This window comes from Haliaeetus leucocephalus, unplaced genomic scaffold (genome assembly GCF_000737465.1).
Source record: "Haliaeetus leucocephalus isolate CR32 unplaced genomic scaffold, Haliaeetus_leucocephalus-4.0 Scaffold154, whole genome shotgun sequence".
Lineage (NCBI taxonomy): Eukaryota > Metazoa > Chordata > Aves > Accipitriformes > Accipitridae > Haliaeetus > Haliaeetus leucocephalus.
In genome coordinates, this window is record NW_010972590.1 from 820402 (window position 1) to 838830 (window position 18429).

At 37.6% G+C, this 18429-nt stretch overlaps 1 protein-coding gene across 1 annotated transcript in view; it reads left to right on the forward strand.

Annotated features, from left to right (window-relative positions):
* The first annotated feature begins 921 nt into the window (after positions 1–921).
* TTC39B (tetratricopeptide repeat domain 39B) overlaps positions 922–18429 on the forward strand; it is a 47747-nt gene continuing 30239 nt past the window's right edge. Inside the window, exon 1 of the mRNA XM_010562079.1 lies at positions 922–951. The gene's annotated coding sequence lies outside the window, so the exon portion shown is untranslated. The remainder of the gene's footprint in view (positions 952–18429) is intronic.

The following is an 18429-nucleotide window of genomic DNA, read 5'->3' on the forward strand; positions in this document are numbered from 1 at the left end:
TGGGTGGCAGACTAGTGAAATCCCTTACTAAGGTTATGACCTCATGAATAAAAAGAAGTCTACATGGGATCAAGGGGAGACTGGTCCTTTACTTGGAACAGAGACCTACTGGAAATCACCAGATGGACAAACCACATCAAGGCCTGGAATTCCCTGAGTTGCTGAAGGTTGGAAAGTGTGGGGTGAAGAGAATGATGTAGGAGGGAGGGCTGTTTGCCCTGTTTCTGCTACACACTTCCACAGACCAGTTTTGGAAACTGGGTGTAGAAACAGATGATCCATGAGCTGAACCATTCTGACCGTTTTTATGTTTGCACATCTCTTCCTTTATTTTACTTTGGAATTTGAACCTAGGTGGAAAGAGGTTTGAATCTAGATAGAAAGAGACATCCTCCAGATGTCAACAGCTTGGTCCAGACATAACTGCTACTAATGCATGAGCTGGCTGTATATGCACACTATCTATAATACATCCTGGATCTAGTATATATATTCTGGCCAACCTGCATATCAGCTATATGCTTAGAACGCTTAATTATTTTTTTTTTCTTTAATGTGTAGATATACTGGTCAGCTAGTGCATCCTGGATACATCAGATGTGCTGCACAAACTCCTGAGGCATAAGTCTGTATTGCCTTCTGTGACTTATGTGGTGGAAGTTTGGGAGTCTGAAAAGGAAGAGGTCTTTGGTTTAACTTGACTGTAGTCTGATGCAGTAGGCCCATAAGAAATGTATCTGTTTGAGTAGTGGTTTGCACTGACAGTGTAACAAAAAGCCAGTAGACTCTGAATATTCTGATTATTACTGTATGTTGCAGAATTAAGTGCTGTCTGGTAATGGTGGCTTTGCTATGTTACAGAAAGAGTTCCAGAACACATGCACATTTGATTGAAACAGTTCTTTTTCTTTTGCAGGAAAATTTTGAAGATGCCTTTGAAAACATCCCAGTGTAAGTAGAATTTTTTTAAAATTTGTATATTTTTATTAAAACTACTTATACATCAGTGAAATAGTGCATGCTCACCATTCCAGGGAAGCATAATTTTATATGCACTGACTACATGCACATTTTCTAGAACAATTAAGGTCCCCAAAAGTTGGGAAATGGAAGTGTAATTAGGTTGATATATGTGATGATGTATTTGTCAACAAATATGAAAGTTGTAAAGAATTAAAAATAGCAAATTTTAATAACTTTTAGCTACATACTGATGGCTTTAGACATTTCTGCATGGTGAAAAAATGATAGCATTAGTGGAAAAACTTTGGATCGCACATTATGCAATACCATCTAAGCAAGATTTTCAAATGGAAATTGCTATACCTCATAATGTACTGCTGGACAGATGTTTTTCCTTAATGAAGTGAGATAGAGTCACTTCTCTGGCATTAGATTTCATGCTGAAGCAACACCTTACTTAAACTGTGATGCAAGCAGATAATGCTGTTCATAAGTGGTTTTAGTTTTCTGTAGGATCTTACTGCATTTTTGTGCCACAAAGCACATGAGAAGGAGACTTCTCATGATATCCTCAGATTGCTAAAACACTTCTAGACCCAGGAGCAGTAGCTTTGGACTGAATTTAATTGCTAAAATTTCCATGGCCTTGGTAAATTATACCTTAGAGATTTGCCAGACCCTCTATTTGTATCTTACCTAGGGTAGTAAGGTCTGCTCTCTATGTAAAACTGTAGTTGAAGAATTAAATTTATCACTTCCTGAGACTCGGAAGGAAATAAGAATCTGATATATTCATGTTGAGAACTTCTCATGTTAATGATTACTTTTTCTTCCTCTGACTCCCTAGCAGTTGCTGTATGATCAGATAACTTCTTTCTCTGGCCCTTGCTTCCCTCAGGAGAGGGAAGAAGGTGACTCTGTAATACTTACTTTATGAGAACATTTATCCAACACTCATTCCTTCCATGAGAAGGTTGGTTTTTTTTGTTTTATTGATATCCGAGCTTGGCACAGATGTTTATTATTGACCTGCAGAACTTTGATTTGTTCTTCCTGAGTCTCTCTTCTGTGCCCACAGCTGTCAAACAGAGACACTTTTTGTAACTGTGTAGAAGTTAGACTTATGGTAGTTTATTCTGGCTGGTATTGCTTCTGTCTGTAGTAACCATTATGTAGAATAGTAAATGTGGGATGATGGAGAGAATATTAGTGGGGCAGAAATCATGTTGTGACTTAATGTCTCTAGCTGAACAGTTGTCACTGTGGTTGCTGTCAGCGTCCACTGGCCAAAAATACTACAGCTGTGCTGTTATATTGTTGACTGATTCTGGTATATGTGTATTCTAAAATTAACTTTCCATTTGTTTGGGTTTCACAGCCTTTAGCTCAGCCTGTTTCAGTAGTGTGGGACCACCCACAGTTCTTGTTCAGGTGGTCCTGCACAAGTCTAGTAGAAAGCACAGTGTGAGCAACTGCATTCCCTGAGCACTTACTCATCCCTGCACATGTCTGCATCACCTACTTACCTCTCCTTTCACTCACCTGCACCTGTGTTCTCCTTGTTCCTGGATGGTCAACAGGTAGCTTGATTTTCCAGCAGGTCAACAAAACAGAAAATTGCGTGTTACACTGTAGCTTTTCCCTCAGTAGGTACCCTTCACCTATTTCTGCGCTACCTAAATTATCTTAATTATCTCTTGAGTCCACTGCTTCTCTGACAAATTTGGCTGATCGAAAATGGCAAATAGGTTAAAATACTAAGAGCATGGGGACACATGAGTGGACAGTCAGCATAATTGTGTATGTTGTTTCCTTTGAAAATTAGGTTCATAGAGAGGCAGTTCAGTTAGTGAATGTTTGAGCTATAAGAGTAGGATAATCTTGGCAGGAATACTTGCTGCTGCTGACTTGCTCTGTGTTTAGACAATTAGCTACTCTGCGGTTACAGAAATTATACAGAAATGTGTGTATTGTTTTGTATCTGGGCAGGATTCTTCACTTGATTAGCCTCTCTCTCAAATTCTTTAGAAGGTATAGCTATTTTTAAAAAGTGCCTAAGGAACTGAAAAAAAACCTTAGGACTTTTTGTGGAAGTCTTCAATACCTTCCCTGAAACTCTTTGGTTGTAGTTTACCAATGATGCTGGTAGTTTGCCTGAGGGGAAGCCTTTCCCAAGTCTAGTGCCACACCAGTTATACTTGACCTTACCCTGTCTAGAATTAATGGTAGCTTTTTCTGTTAATAATACAGTAGTAGAAATTTGGAAGCATTACTACACTGAAACAATGAATTACCAGAGGTTCAACCTTTTGGGAAGCTATATCTATTTTGTTGATTTTGCTGTTGATAATGTTTGTCTTTAAATTTTCCTATCTATTAATGTTTCAATCTCTTTTATTTGGGGTAAGAAAGTGGCGTTGTTACAGCTCTGTGATTATATGCCCGGTATTGGTTTGAGTGGCTTATTGCAGTTTGGTTATACCCAACTGAATTTAACTAAAATAGACATTTTTTTACAGAGAGTTGTGTCCCCAAGGACTGTGGATGTTTACTTAACGGGATCAGAGGTTCAAATTCTGTCAGATCAACTTCTTGGTTTAGAGATTTGAAAAGAATGTGTAATAACTATGTTTTCATAGTATTTCATACACCACTTTGTAATTCTTCATGTAAAATACCTATAGAGTAATATTGTGCTCTGTGTATATTGCTCCAGTAAATGCTAGCAAATGGTTTTGCTAATATAACTTGGCTTTTACTGGCTTTATTCCCTAAATATTATTGCTTAACCGTAGATACCAGGTTGTCCAGGTTAGATGTTAAAGGGCAATGAGTTATCTTAATAGGGTAAAATCCTTCCCTAAATCTCTAGTGCTGGCTGTCGTAGCTGAGGACAGGTCCAGGAGGAAATCAGTCTTTGCTCTGATTGTCTAAATGGATTAAATTCTTTATCTAGACTCTTTTGTGATCTTCTGCTCATGGTGGCTACTGTAGGTGTACACAGCAACTCCAAAACAGTTTTTGTAATGAGCCCCAAATACTTGTTCTGTAGAAATGTGGAAGGACCATTAAATGGTGTTCTACCTGTAAATGCCATTCTTTACTCACTGGTGCTAAAGCCAAAGAAAGGCTATTGCAGTAGGTTAGTCTGCCATTTTGGTTAAAGCAAGCAGTAGCATTTTTACCTAGTATCTTCTCTGCCAAAAAGAGTTACTAAGTTTTCAAAGTGCTGGCTTGGCCATAACTTCAGATATAGCATCTTCAACCTTAAAAAGAAGATAGGTGGGATATATGTGAAAGTAAATTTGCCATTACATGGTTGTGTTAACTCAGAACTGGTTTCAGATTGGCATATTCTGTTGTAAAAGGGACTGAGTAATTAGAGACAAACGGTTCTTTCTGTTTTGGAAATTCATTCAAGCCTCTGCCAAGAAGTTTTGTGGTGGTAAGCTGCTACTTACCAAATATTTCCCCATGTTTCCACTGGAGTGTCTGCTTACTTTAAGTTTTGGGCAAATCTGTTTCATAAGCTAACTTAATGCTGTTACCTGCCAAGCATCTGCAGGTTCAAAACCATACATGGATGGAACAGATTTATGTATGTGTTGTTCTTTTATTTAATTCTTGCTAAAAATGCTTCATCAGTACCTGAATCTTATTGTGGAAAAACTATGAACTTTAATTTCAGTCTTACTGAACAAGATAATTCTCAACTTCTATGACTTTTTTTTTTGCTATATATTTCTGCTACCTTAATTTTCCCCCAGATTATCTGGAAATTCTTTTTGTGGAATGTAGAGATCCATGTTTTCTGTTGCCAGAGTATAACTTTGTAAATGATCTCTTCTTTGGTTTTACAAGAAGATTAAAAGAGATTTGAGTTCTCAACAGTTTTTAACCATCACCATATGCCTAACATGTACTGACCTTGTCACTGCTGTTTTGATTTCTGTATGTATTTTATCCTCTGAAGTTCTTGTTAGGAACTTGTATGAAATTTTAATTGTATTTGGATTTCTTCCCATCTCATTTAACTTTTCCTTAAAATGTTGTCGGTATGTGACAGGGATAAGTTACCATCAAGTTATTATGCTTTTCCATGTTACTGGTCAGTATGCAGTCTTTTTATTTGAGGTAAAGGCAAGATGGTGTTTTCAATTACCACCCCATTATCAGAGGCTTATGCAAATGAATAACAACATTTAGAGTAACTGTATCATGATAGCTGGTGTGTTTATAGAAGATGCTTTGTAGTTGTTTCTTCCCCAAAATGTAGTAGTCTGCCTGACTGCTGCAAACAGTTCATACACAGAGGAAGTATTCATGTTGAGCTATTTGTATAAAAATTTCTGACACCAGACCCTGAGTTATGGCATCAGTGGAGAGATAGTGAGATCTCATTTAAACACATTTAAAAAACAAAATAATGAAAAGGTGGAAGCTAGAATTCTGTAGAAAAGCAGGCAGATTATTTTTGATGAATAATGGAATTCTTAGGATTTTCTGTCTTTACCAATTTCAGCAGAAAGAGGCATATTTCATTGCTGTATTATCATTCCTCTTTTGCATTTCCTTTTCCTCCCCAAAGCTGGATACTGTTAATCCTTGATCCTACCAAAGCAGCTCTGTATGGTATTACTGGGGTGATAGATTAAGGGCCAGAAGTGTTTAAGGAAGTTAGAGCAGGTTATCCTTGTAATCTCAGAAGTGTAGTTAAGATTTCAGTTATACCTGCACATGTGTGTGTTTTTGTCAGTGAATGAAATTGAACAGCTGAGGAAATGGCCCGAAATTAAAATTTGAACTCAGGGAGCCAAAAACTTTAAGAACAGTGCTTGTCTCCATAAGTTTGAACTCAAATTCTGACATTGTCTTAAGATGGTGAGAAACAGCTGTGACAATTTAAATGATTGTCGTGGTTTAACCCCAGCCAGCAACTAAACACCACGCAGCCGCTCACTCACTCCCCCCACCCAGTGGGATGGGGGAGAAAATTGGGGAAAGAAGCAAAACCCGTGGGTTCAGATAAGAATGGTTTAATAGAACAGAAAAGAAGAAACTAATAATGATAATGATAACACTAATAAAATGACAACAGCAATAATAAAAGGATTAGAATGTACAAATGATGTGCAGTGCAATTGCTCACCACCCGCCAATTGATGTCCCGTTAGTCCCCGACTGGCAATTCCTCGCCCCCCTCTTCCCAGTTCCTATACTAGATGTGACCTCCCATGGTATGGAATACACCGTTGGCCAGTTTGGGTCAGGTGCCCTGGCTGTGTCCTGTGCCAACTTCTTGTGCCCCTCCAGCTTTCTCGCTGGCTGGGCATGAGAAGCGGAAAAATCCTTGACTTTAGACTAAACATTACTTAGCAACATCTGAAAACATCAGTGTGTGATCAACATTCTTTACATACTGAACTAAAAAACATAGCACTGTACCAGCTACTAGGAAGACAATTAACTCTATCCCAGCTGAAACCAGGACAATGATCAAAGTTTTATTTTCTTATGTTTTGTTCTTAAGGTTAAGGGTAAATAAAAAGTCCAGTAAAGGTGATTTTAGTATCCAGTAAATAATATTTTCATAGCTACATAAATGACACAGTAGCTACTTTTATACTGTCAGTCTCAAGATTTGGAACAACAGTAGTGAGAGACAAGCGTAATCTCACTAATCCTTCTCTACCCCAAACTGTTCTTGGATTATAATTTGTTTAAGTTTAAGGGGTTTTGAGTGGGCAATAATTATATCATTCCTAACCCTTCCACATTTATTGCAACTACACCTTTTGCCTTTGGTGTAAAATTTCTGTGTGTTTGTATTTGAGTAGAAGTCTTGCACACTGTGTGAATTTTTAAATTGGTATCTCCTGTTGACTTTGAAATATGTAATTTCACCTGTGTCCATAACTTTTTATAGAAAGTAAGGAGGGGAAAAACAGGCGTGGGGGTGGGAAACCAGACAGAACATCTCAGGGACATTCTACAGAGAACTGCTTGAAACTGCATAATTTCCACACCATGCTACTCTCTTGTGTGAAGAACTGCCGCACAGGATACCAAGAGCCTGTTTTTCTGTGATCCAGTGTTTGCCAAAAGAAGTTTGTCTGAACTGAGCCTAAATATTTGGGTTGCTGCTTGTGGCTTTCTCTTCTGTGAGAAATAAATTAACACCATGGCAGTAAACTCACATAATGTTTTTGGGGTGGGGGTTCCTGGAGGCTTCTGGAGTCTGTTAATGATCATGTTGAAATCTTGGTGTTGTGCTGGAATGCATGATCTACTGATCATGTCTGTGTTCTCTTTCTTTTTAAATTTCTTTCAGGCAGTTAATGCTTATCCTGTGCTTTAATAAAGACTGCATAAATGCTGTTTGCAGTCATGCAACTCAAGAATTGCCTTCTGAATAACTTCGGATGCTTTGAAAGTCACGTAGACTCTTAATGTTTTGGATTGGTGGTACAATCTTTAAGTTACTAGTGCTTTAGATAAGACAATAAAAAGATGAGCTCTAACTCACAGATGAAAAAAAATAAAAACTTGTATGCTATCACTTGCTCAGATATTGAGAAGGAGGATTGTTGTTAGGGAAAAATGTTTGAAACCCGGATTTGCCACATTCTTTATTTTAAACTATCGAACAAACAAAAACCTTTCTGGTCTTTAATGATGTCGTGTTTTGGTTGTTTATTGGGGGTTCCCCCCCGCCCCTGCCAGATGATTGAAAACTGTCTCAGAGCATTTTGGGAAGCAATCTGAGTGAAAGGTGTCTTGACTGTGTATTAGTGTGTTTTTTCTTTAAGACAATACAGAGAGAATCTTTTGAAGGTGTGTTGGTATTTGCAGACAGAAAGCTTGCTTTTGTCAGTTTTGTGGAAATATGCTCCTGTCTCTTTCTCAGCTTTTACTGGGAAATACTTTCTCAACCCTCAAGTGTGGACTGTCTGCAACTTGCACTGATTTAAAGACAATGTTGTATGTTTTGTGTGTGAACTGAGTCAATTTTTATGTGACTGCTTAACCTTGATTCAAAACTGGTTTACCTTTCATGTGCAATCAAGAGGAGAGAAATCCTGGCACTTTGACTCTCCCTGCCCCAAATAATGTTAATATAGTAAATGACAAGACACATAAGCATTGCTTCCAAGGCACATGGTGGAGAACTCTGATATCTCTGAACTCCTTGGTCTTTTAACACTATCAGGCATCATTTCAGGGAAAAGGTAGAAGCATCCTGATTTTAAAGCTGCTGTTGTCTGTAAGTTACAGCTGTCCATCTCATCTCTGTCCTGCAAAGCCTGTCTTACCTGATCATAGCCCTTGGTTTCTTCAGGTGTTGTAGGAAATACTATGCAACTCTTTCCTGGTATATTGCATTCTTAATTGCATTTTCAAAAGTAAAATTTTTAAATAGATTAGTTTGAAGTATTACTGCCTTTGTTACTTAGTACCCATCTGTAATGAGTAAAGTCAATCTATAGTTTCCTGCATTGTGTTTTAAAGGCTTTGTTTGAGCCATTTTTGTGAGTAAATCTCAGTTCATGATAGTAAACATAGCTAGAAATAGGTAACATTAGCTCAGGTGGTACAGCTTTAAAGAATATTTTTGAAAGGTAATGATGGAGGACAGTTTAATTTTCTGCTGCTTAGCTCCCATGTGCTGAGCTTTCCCATATCTCATCTGGACAGATTAGAACAAGGGGATTAAACTACCTCTTTTGCAGCTCTTTTGCTTCTGACTCCTACTTTTTCCTATTGCTGTGTGTATTCATGAAGATAACTGTTTATTAGCTGCCTTGCTGTGCTATTGATTTATTTTGGTCCTGGGACTCTAGCTAAAAACTTGGATTCCTGGGGAAAAAATGTCAAAGGGTTAATAAAAAAAATTCTTTGAGTACTGTCAAATAATGAAAATCAAAGATGAGCTAGTTAGTTTTCTTCAGTGCTGCTTGCTACCAACTCTTGTATGTTTGATCTATTTTTACTGCAGTTGCATTTGTATACTTCTCCTTTCCTGTCTAATTGTAGCATCTTTTTTTTAAATTATTCAGGAACTACTGTGGTAACTCCCTTTTTGTCTTTAAATATAAATCATTTTGCGTTCCTCGTGTCTCCATTTTCTCCTTGCAGTTAGGAGTGATGGATTAGAATTAGGCTGCAGCACAGATTGGGAAAATCTCCCAGCATCCTCTTCCCGCAGAGGCATCAGCTTCCAGCATTGACTGTAGCTGCTGCCACTCTAACTGACATTTCTTTTGAATTCTGCTATGGAGAGTGCCTGTGATGCCAGCTGCTGGCTTGTGAACTTTTATCCTTTTATTCTTTTTGCTTGATAACTCATTAATGAAACCTCATGGATATTGAGAAATAAACCAGAATCAGTTTTCTCTTTATGCTTTTCTTCTGTGGGTTTTTTTTTTTTGTATGTGTGTGCAGTGGAAAAAGAACAGAGTGAAAGAAGCAGCACTTACATTTCGATAAGGACTATATTTACATACCTGAAGTTAACTGAATTAATCCTGTAAGTATATTATCTCTGCCTACTAGTACCTGAAATCATGAATGTGGTAGTCAGATTTATGGGGTTTTATCTGTGAAAATTTACTTTGGCAGGTATGTTGGACACTTAAACTACAATTTTTTTAGATTAATTTCCTTGAAGAGAAGGGAAAAATTATACATTCACAATGGGTTTGTGAAATAATTGTTTTTCCTCTGCCCTTTGCAGTGGTGAACAATGCTTTTAGAGAGCAGAAGCTTCTCTGCTGATGTCAGTGCTTAATCAGCTCAGATGCTGTAGGTTGTAGAACACCGCAAGGTGTGTATTTTGGGATGCCATTCTTTAAAATGTGGTAATTTAAGAACGGTAACAGACTTGTAGCTATTTTCTCCATTTATAGAGTATGTCTTCTACTGTTGGTAGCTGTGCTGATTTAACCATTTGAGGTTATATAATTTTTGACTTAAATATAAATATTTCATGGGATGCAGTTCTGCTTTCTAAGTACTCAATGTTAAGTATAATACAGTGTGCTTTTAGAGATTTTAGTAATTTAAGGTCTCCAACGTTAGCTGTAAGTTCACTGTGTAATAAATTCCAGTAAATTGGTTTGAAGTTTAGGAGGAGTGTCTTACTAGGATCACACTGTCCTAATTGTCTCTTTGGATCTGAGCCAGTATTTGTGTGACGCAGTGTTAGTCCCGTAAACATCTGGCCTGATCTGGTGTCATACTTGCTGCATGATTTATTTCTTGTTTTTTCCATAGCAAGATAAGCGGAATTTTTATTCGTTTTGTGTAAAACTGTCAGTAACCTGTCATTATTATTTATATATGCTAGCTCTTTCAGGAGGATCCTTTTCAACCTATTTTCTTGTCAGCATGTCTTATTTAAACCTACTTTCTAAGGGAAATGTTGAACAGATTAATTTTTTTTTTTTTGGTGAACCTCTATTTATCTATCTCTACATACTGTATATAAAGTTTTGACAGTATTGCTCTCTGGCATATTTGGGTGCTTATTTTTCTACACAGTATTGCCTGTATTGACCTCAGCTGGATTATTTGATACGAACTATTAGTCTGATAAGGGGTCTCCAAACGTAGTAGATTCTCGGTTTACTTGCAAAGATCTCATGTTAAAACATACATCTAAAAATACTGCTGAACCACTGACTTCTATTAATAAATCTGATAACAACCTTTTATAGTGCTGTGCATTTCCCTTAGTGTCCAGCAGAACAGTGTAAAGCAGATTTTTTTTCTCCTACCTGCAATCCGACACTGACACTGCTTTGTTTTTTCTTTCCCCTCTGTCAATCTGTGGTCACTTCTAAATATCTAGGACAGTTTTGCTGGCTATCTTTAGGATTACAAATATTTTGCAACGCTGTGTCAAATTCATGCTGGGGTAGCTTGATGCGCTTGAATAAGATTATTTCACAATCATTTTGGTGATCAGATAATCTGTATGTGCATATTCAGGTGGGTAAATAGTAACCCAGGTAGTTGTCATGTGTCTTGCTCCCACAATATGGCCGATTCATTATGGAAGATTGGCGTCTTGCTTACCGTGCATGTACATGTTCAGCTGCAGTTCTCAGCTGAACTTAAAGAACTTGGTGTCAGATAAAGCTGCTGGTGTTTCTTTTTCCCTTCCGGCTGTAAAACCAGCTGACTTGCAATAAATTGATTATTGGCTTAGTGAACCTGATTAATGGTTAGTCCAAAACTGAAACATTTGTGAATGCTCATGGTTTGTTTTGTTTTTTCTTTTTAAGAAAAGTGGCTAGAAATGTAGCCTGTCTTTTTGTGTTTTCCAGAGGGGCGGACTGTGATGTTGGCAATGGTGGGTGCTGGTTAGCCAGTATGATGAGTTTAGTCTTGACTCCATTTCCTGTGACTCAAGCAAATGATCAACTTTGCCTTGTTTTGTTTCCTTTGTGCTTATTCAGTTGCTTTGTTGCATCTCTAGGGTAGTAATAATGTGTGAGGATACAGCAATCAGTATTTTCTTGTGGTGTTCAGATACTGCATTGATAATAAATATATAGGTAAGTAAATTCCACGTTTTCAGTAAGACAGACTATTAGGAAAGTTCCTTTATCTCCTCACCCCTCCCTGCCCCCTCTAGTGATGGACATAAAGTAAATGTTTGGAAGGAAAACCTTTTGATCAGTTTCTTGTATTCCTTCACTAGATTCTCATGAAGCAGCACTGTAGGCACTGGGCTGCTTTCTAACTAGAACAAAAACAGTCCTGTGCATGCCCCCAAAGTTGGAGATCACAAATGAGACTCACATGCCAAATGTAAAGCAAAGAAACATTATCAGTCTCGTGACAGAGACTTAAAGTTTAAGGTCAGATGAGACTTACAAGAAGGAATTTTTGTTTATGTATAAAGTTTTTGGTGTGTCTGAGGGCTTTTTAATGCATTTCATTCATAAGACAGTATTACAAATATTTCTACTGCTGTGAGCAGTAATAATTCCTAAAATAAAACTGTCTCCTGTAGCTAAATACGTATCTGTGAAGTTTAGAAAAGCTAAAATTAGAACTTGCTTTTCTAGAAAGTAAGAGGGCAAGCACCCCTCCTAACATGCTAGCAGCTCCCCCCCTCCCAGCTTCTGATCTGTGAGGAAGAGGAACAGAGCTTTCATATGCCTTCTGCCTGCCTCATGGTTAGATGGCATATATATATACCTGGTAAGGTATAATGATTGATCAATTAAAATGATCTCTTAGTGAAATTCCAATAGTCTATGAAAAGCTGTCAGTTTGAACTTCTTTTGACAATGCTAAGGTAGAGATAAAAACTGTAAAGTCATTCTCAGCTCATTTTCATGCATATCATTTTAATAATTGTTGATTTTCAACAGGGGCAGCTGCCTCTTTTTTTTTCTTCTCAGTTACCGCTTCCCTTCTTACTGTCTCTGTTTTTCTGAGAGCTCCAACTCCTTTTCTACAGCTGTTCATTTTGAAAAAAAAAAAGTTTTTGATGCTTTCTTTTTATTTTATTATGTATACAAGGGTATAATATCAGCTAACTACTGTTTCTTTTTTTTGCCCTGCGTCAGCATTTCTGCCACAGCTGTAAGATGAGGGAGAAGAAAGAATTTAATTTAAAAAAAAAAAACCAAAACACAACCAAAACCAACAATAAACAAAACCCCCAAAAGCAACCAAACAGAAAATGCTATTAAAGAAAAGGAAAATGCCCTAGTGGTGAGACTGCTTGGTCATGCAAAGAAGAACATAGGCAGATCCTTTGGTATTGTGACAACAATCCAGGATTCACTTAGATGGGTTTACAAATAACTGGCTAAATGCTACTCCTCATAGTCAGGTAGTGTTGAGGAGGAAGGTGGAACCTCACTGAACTGAATTGCCTTGTAGTGTGGTGTTTCCATCCTCTGCTGTTACCAGTTCTGTGGGTGGATGGGTGTCTCCAAAATTCACGTGAAAGCTAGTACTCAGGAAGGGCTTGGGTAAGAACAACACTGTTTGCCTCTGTCTGCTGTAGAATGTGATTTTAAATAACAGCATGCAAGAAAGTCCTGAGGGAGGAAGAAGTGACAGTGTGTTACCCTAACAATTTTGCCAAAATACTAGGCTGTGTAAAGTAATATCATTTCAACTAAATGACCATTGTTGGGTGTGTGTCTGCTGTGTGTTTTCTGGTGGGTTTTTTTGATTCTTTTTGTTTGTTTGCTTTTAAAAAACTAACTGTTGTTGAGTGGATCATAATATAGTAAGCTTTTAGAGTAATTTCTGCCTGTTTGCAAATTTGGCTAGTGCAGCACTGGAAAGTTTTGCTGCCAGTTGCGTTTCCTTAAATGAATGTTTAGCACACAGACTACAGCATGCGTTGGTGAAGTTCTGAAACAGTGAAGACACTACGCCTTCAAAGGAATAAAGTCTGTCTTGCATCAGCGTGAAATTTTTTTCAATGCTTCCCATAAGCTGATAACATTTCCATTGAATATGTAAACTACATGATTTTATTTACCTAAAATTCATGCTTCTCATAAAAAGGGATGTGTGCATAATGAACGCAGAAGTTGCTGTGGAGATAAACTATGACTAGTGGATTTACTGTATAGGTAAAAAAGAGTTAGCATTTGCTATACTGATCAGGTAGCTGTAGTTTGGAAGCTTTCTATATTAATGATAATAGCCTAGGATAGGAAGTGATACATGTAAGTTGGAAATAATTTCAGGCTTCTAGCTTTATGGCTGAAGATTTTTCTGTTGCGTGATTATAAGTGGTGTTAAAGTCTGGGTTTTAGATGAAATCGTAAAACAGTTTGCAAAAAGTTTTCTGTTTATAATAGAAAAAACTGTTGATCACATGGTCTTATCTTTCCCTGATTACTTTTAAACTAGCACCTTAGGTTAAGAATCCTTTTTATTTATAAACTGGAAGTGATTGGCAATTTAAAAATACTGTGACCCCTTTAATGTAAAGGATTCAACATGCTTTAATTTGTTAGCTGCTGGAAACATCTAAATGTGACAAAGGTTGCTTGGTTTGATTCCACCTTTCTGAATTGTTCTCCAGATGGGAGGAATGCATAGCATGCATACAGAAAGAAGAAGAAAATCCAGCCTCATGGAGGCTTGCCTGATGCACCTTGCTTTTTCAGAGCCTGAGTCCTCTACCTAGCCAGCAAGATACTGAAGGACATGTGCCAGCACCAGCATAGTGGGGGGGCGAGGGGTGCGTGCAGTTTCTTACTCAGGTCAGTAGTCCTCAGAGAATGACACATGCTCTGCTCCCATGAGGGTTTCTTAGATTCAAACTCAATGCTGAAATTGTTCCTGGAAGTGGTACATCTCTGCATGTCTTTATTTTAAAACAAAACCAAAGCAAACAGAAGTCCCGCATTTGTGAGTCTTAGAGAGTAGTCGCTTGTAATAAGAAGAAAACCCAATGTAACTAGGAAGCTACTGTCTTTGCTTTTATGAATATTTCCTAATGTTCACTGTACGTTAGTCTGTGGATTGTACTAGGAAGAGCCATGTAAGCCTTCAGCCTCCCTTCACTGAACTATTCTGAACATAAAATGTAGGCCTAACAGAGTATCTCAGTGGGATTTGGCAATAAGCTTATTTTATATTCGCTTTTGTTTTGTGTCATAGGACTGTTGGTGCCACCTGCTGCTCTCTGGTAGGTAGATAGGTAGTACTCCTACAAAGCATCTCACTGTTTATCTGGTAGGATTTACACTTGTGTTGCCACTTGGTGCCTGTGCAAAGGATTGATGGCAGTGATAGCAAATAACATTGTCCCTTAGGAAATGATCCAAACTAGGTTTTGGCACATCACTAAGCAGAAGAGTGAGGTGTTACTGTTGGCTCATATATGAGCGATGGATGAGAGGGATAAGATGAAAAAGATTTTTCTTCTCAAATGGCTAATTTAATGGTGAGGAATACTATGCTTTCAAAATAGGAAGAAAATTATTTGAAGAGATATTTCCAGATAGCAGAACTAAAAGCTGAGTTTTCTGTATGCTTGCTCACATATAATGGATGCACATGGATGTACGTTACTGTTAATGTTAAAGCAATTCCTACTGGAAATTGCAAATCTTTGCTGTTGCTAGCAGTGCATATAAAAGGAAGGCCAAATGCAGTCCTTAATAGATTTTTCAAGGCCAAAAATATTCATAAGGAGATGAGCAATCCTGGAAACATTTCACAGAGATAGGAGACCACCATCTATTTGGAGGAACATTAAACAGGTACTCAGAATCACAGTCCAGTGATGTTTCCTTAAACAGATGAGGTAGAGATGTTTATTATTTGTTACCCGTGGGCAGAGACACTAGTTTGCTTCTCCTGCTTAAAGCTTACCGGAAGAATCTGACAGCATACGGAGGCAAGGTGTTAAATCACAAGAGGAATTGGCGCACATTGGTGAATGATAAAATAATGGAAGAAAATAAGAATTCTGACGGGTTTTTATTGTTATTTTACAGGGCTGGGCAGAAGGAAAGTGTCTCTGTCATAGTAAAGGATGACTCTGTTTTCCCTTCACTGAGACTGCAGAGAGAGAGTAGTAGTAGACTAGTACTGGACTTCCTATGCTTGAATAGAAAATGACTGGCAGGGATCAAGAGCTAAGAACCTGTTCATTACCAGTTTCCTCATTATTAAAGCATGACTGTTGAATATTGCAGAATTAAGAATGGAAGTATCCTTGTTCTAGTGACACACTGCTAGTCTGAGGCTTAGTTCAAAATTAAAAACACAGCAAAAAGAAGGATGTCAGGGACAGAAAGTCTTTGTGTTGCAAGTAACATGAAGTGTCTGGGTCATTTAAGTTTAAGAAGTGATAGGTGATGTGGTGGTGGCAGTTTTTAAACGTTTTGGATCTTTGCTAAACAGTAAGACCAGCTAAGAGGACATCAAGTACACTTTGGCCTGTAAAGCTATGCAAGACGTGAACATGAAGTCATGATTTAATGATATCTCTGTGAGCTGTAAACTGTGACCTTTGATACTGTCGTTTGAGTACGGCTTTTGATCTTGGCTGGGAGACAGTCTTCCAGGGAGACAGTGAGTTCCAGCCCCCACAGGACTCTGTTGAAGGCTTGAGTTTATTTTGTGCTAATTATGCCTGGCAGTACACATCAGCACAGAGCTCAGTGCTGCATGTGTGGAAGAAGCACAGTGTGCCTGCACAGTGGTCCCCTCAATAAGGGAGAGAGGGGAAGAGGGATCCCATCAGCTAAAAAGCATCAGAATCACCACTGTTCTTGCACATTACAAGGGATCAATACACTTGAAGTAGAGCAGCATTCAAAAATACCCTGAGCCTTCTAGCCAAGAAAATGGAGCTATTGAGTAGATTCTGGTGAGGATCAGCTGCTATTTACTGTTAAGAAGTCATGTCCTGGCTATTTAAGACACATGACAAGATAGTTACTCCATGGTAGAACATAAACAGTTAAATACTAAGTTTTCTAATTGAGCTATTCATTACTACAAAGGGAAAGATCTACTTCAGAAAGTATAGAAACATTCTGAATAGCGACAGTGAGTATCAGATTTTGACAGTATATTAGGACTATTTGACTTACCATCTTCCTGCAGAGGATGAGAACTGCCTGAGAATAATACATTTTAATGCTGTTTTGTCATCATTAACTTGGCAGTAAATACTCTAGCAGGTGCCTGCTTATATGTTACTGAAGAGGAGTGCTACAGATAGTATTTGCTGCCCTACCTGTTGACACTGCGGTTGACATCCAAAATGGTTTTCATTTGAGTTTAAGCGAACAAATCCTTCTGAAAGATTCTTCTGATGAAGCTTCTGTAAGTGTTAAGGGTCACTTGTTTGCTGAAGTATTTATTTCCTGGGGGAGTGTTCTCTTAGATGTAACACATCTTGTTTTTGTGATCCTTATCAAAATAGCATCCTCTCTGTATACCTCCCAATTTTTAGAAGACCTTATTTTCATTCCTTTTGTTTGCATCAGATGTGCATCTTAATGTGGGTATCTTGAAACTAAATTGTTATTGCTAGTTACACATTTTTTTCCCTAGAGTTTTGCTTTGCTCCCACTAATAACATCAAATATTTTCGGTAACTGTAGCCCAGTGAGACTTTTGTTAGTGAGAACAGTAGCTATACAAAACCAAGTCAGTGGCAATTAAATGTTGTTTATCAGATGAGGCTGATTATTTTGGCTGTGTTGTAGAAGAGCCAACAAATAGTTTTAGAAGTTGAAAACCTAAATTCTGTAATCCCTATTCATGCAAAGTACTGTTTACACATTTAAGTCCAGCTAATATTAATAAAGTGATGTGGAACTCGGTCCTAAATATGTGATTTAAAATGTGGAAAATACAGTTAGATTAAAGGTAAACTTTTCTGCAATTCCATTTCTAGCTCCTGAATCCTCTTTCAAGAGAAGAGTTGGTAGGTCATTGCACCAGGGCTGATTGTATTAAAAGCTGACCAAATGTCCTGTATATATACAAAGACAGCAGCATGTACCAAGTTAATACTTAACTTTAGATGTATAACTGCCTTTCAGGAATGTTTTTACACTGAGCCCTGGTGTGGACAGATAGGTATTATTGTCTAATTCATTACATGTTTAAACAACTTTATTTTAAATACTAAAGCAATGACTTTTTTTGATTTGTTTTAGGCTAGTAGTTATGCTCCCTTTTTAATTAATCTGTAGGGAAAAAAATTAAAGTGGCTTAAGCTGTAAACTGTTTTGACATTTTAAATTACTAATGCTCTCGCTTTGTGTACATCCTGAGGATTATCATCCCAATAGTGAATATTCCAATACATCTCAGGGTTTTCAAATCAGTATTCTTATTCTTTGTTTCTATCGCAGCTCCAAGTAGTTGATTAGAAGAACCTACTTAAAGCTGCTAATAACTTCCTTATGGGCAATATATCCCCACTGTATGAGAACTGTTTCATGAGTAGCTCAGCACCAAGCCCAACATACATAAGCTATTGCTGGAATTCAAAACATTTATTCTTTTTTCATAAAAGTTTGAAATAGTAGTGAGAAAACTTTAAAAAATGCTGTGTGTTGGGAAAAGGTATCCTTAAAGTACCTAGACGGTAACACAGTGGTGTTTTATTCTCCTTGTAAGGTGGCATTGTTATCTTTGTGTAACACCCAATGTAGCACATTTTTCTTTTCCTTTTTTCATTTAGAAGTGAACTGTATTCACTGGGTGTAAATTCCATAGTAATTTCACTGAAGTAGTGTTAATTTAGTCTACTCCAGGATAAATTAAAGCATATGCTCATCTTAGGTGATAAAATGTGTTAATTTTCTGTCAATTCTAGGAAGCTGTATGTGGAGGTAGGGAAAAAACGAGATTGCCAAAATAAGACTGAGTCAGAAGGAGAACATGAGTCAGAAAGAGAATGTGAGTCAGCATTGCTTACTGAACTGTTCGTCAGTCTGCTAACTTGCT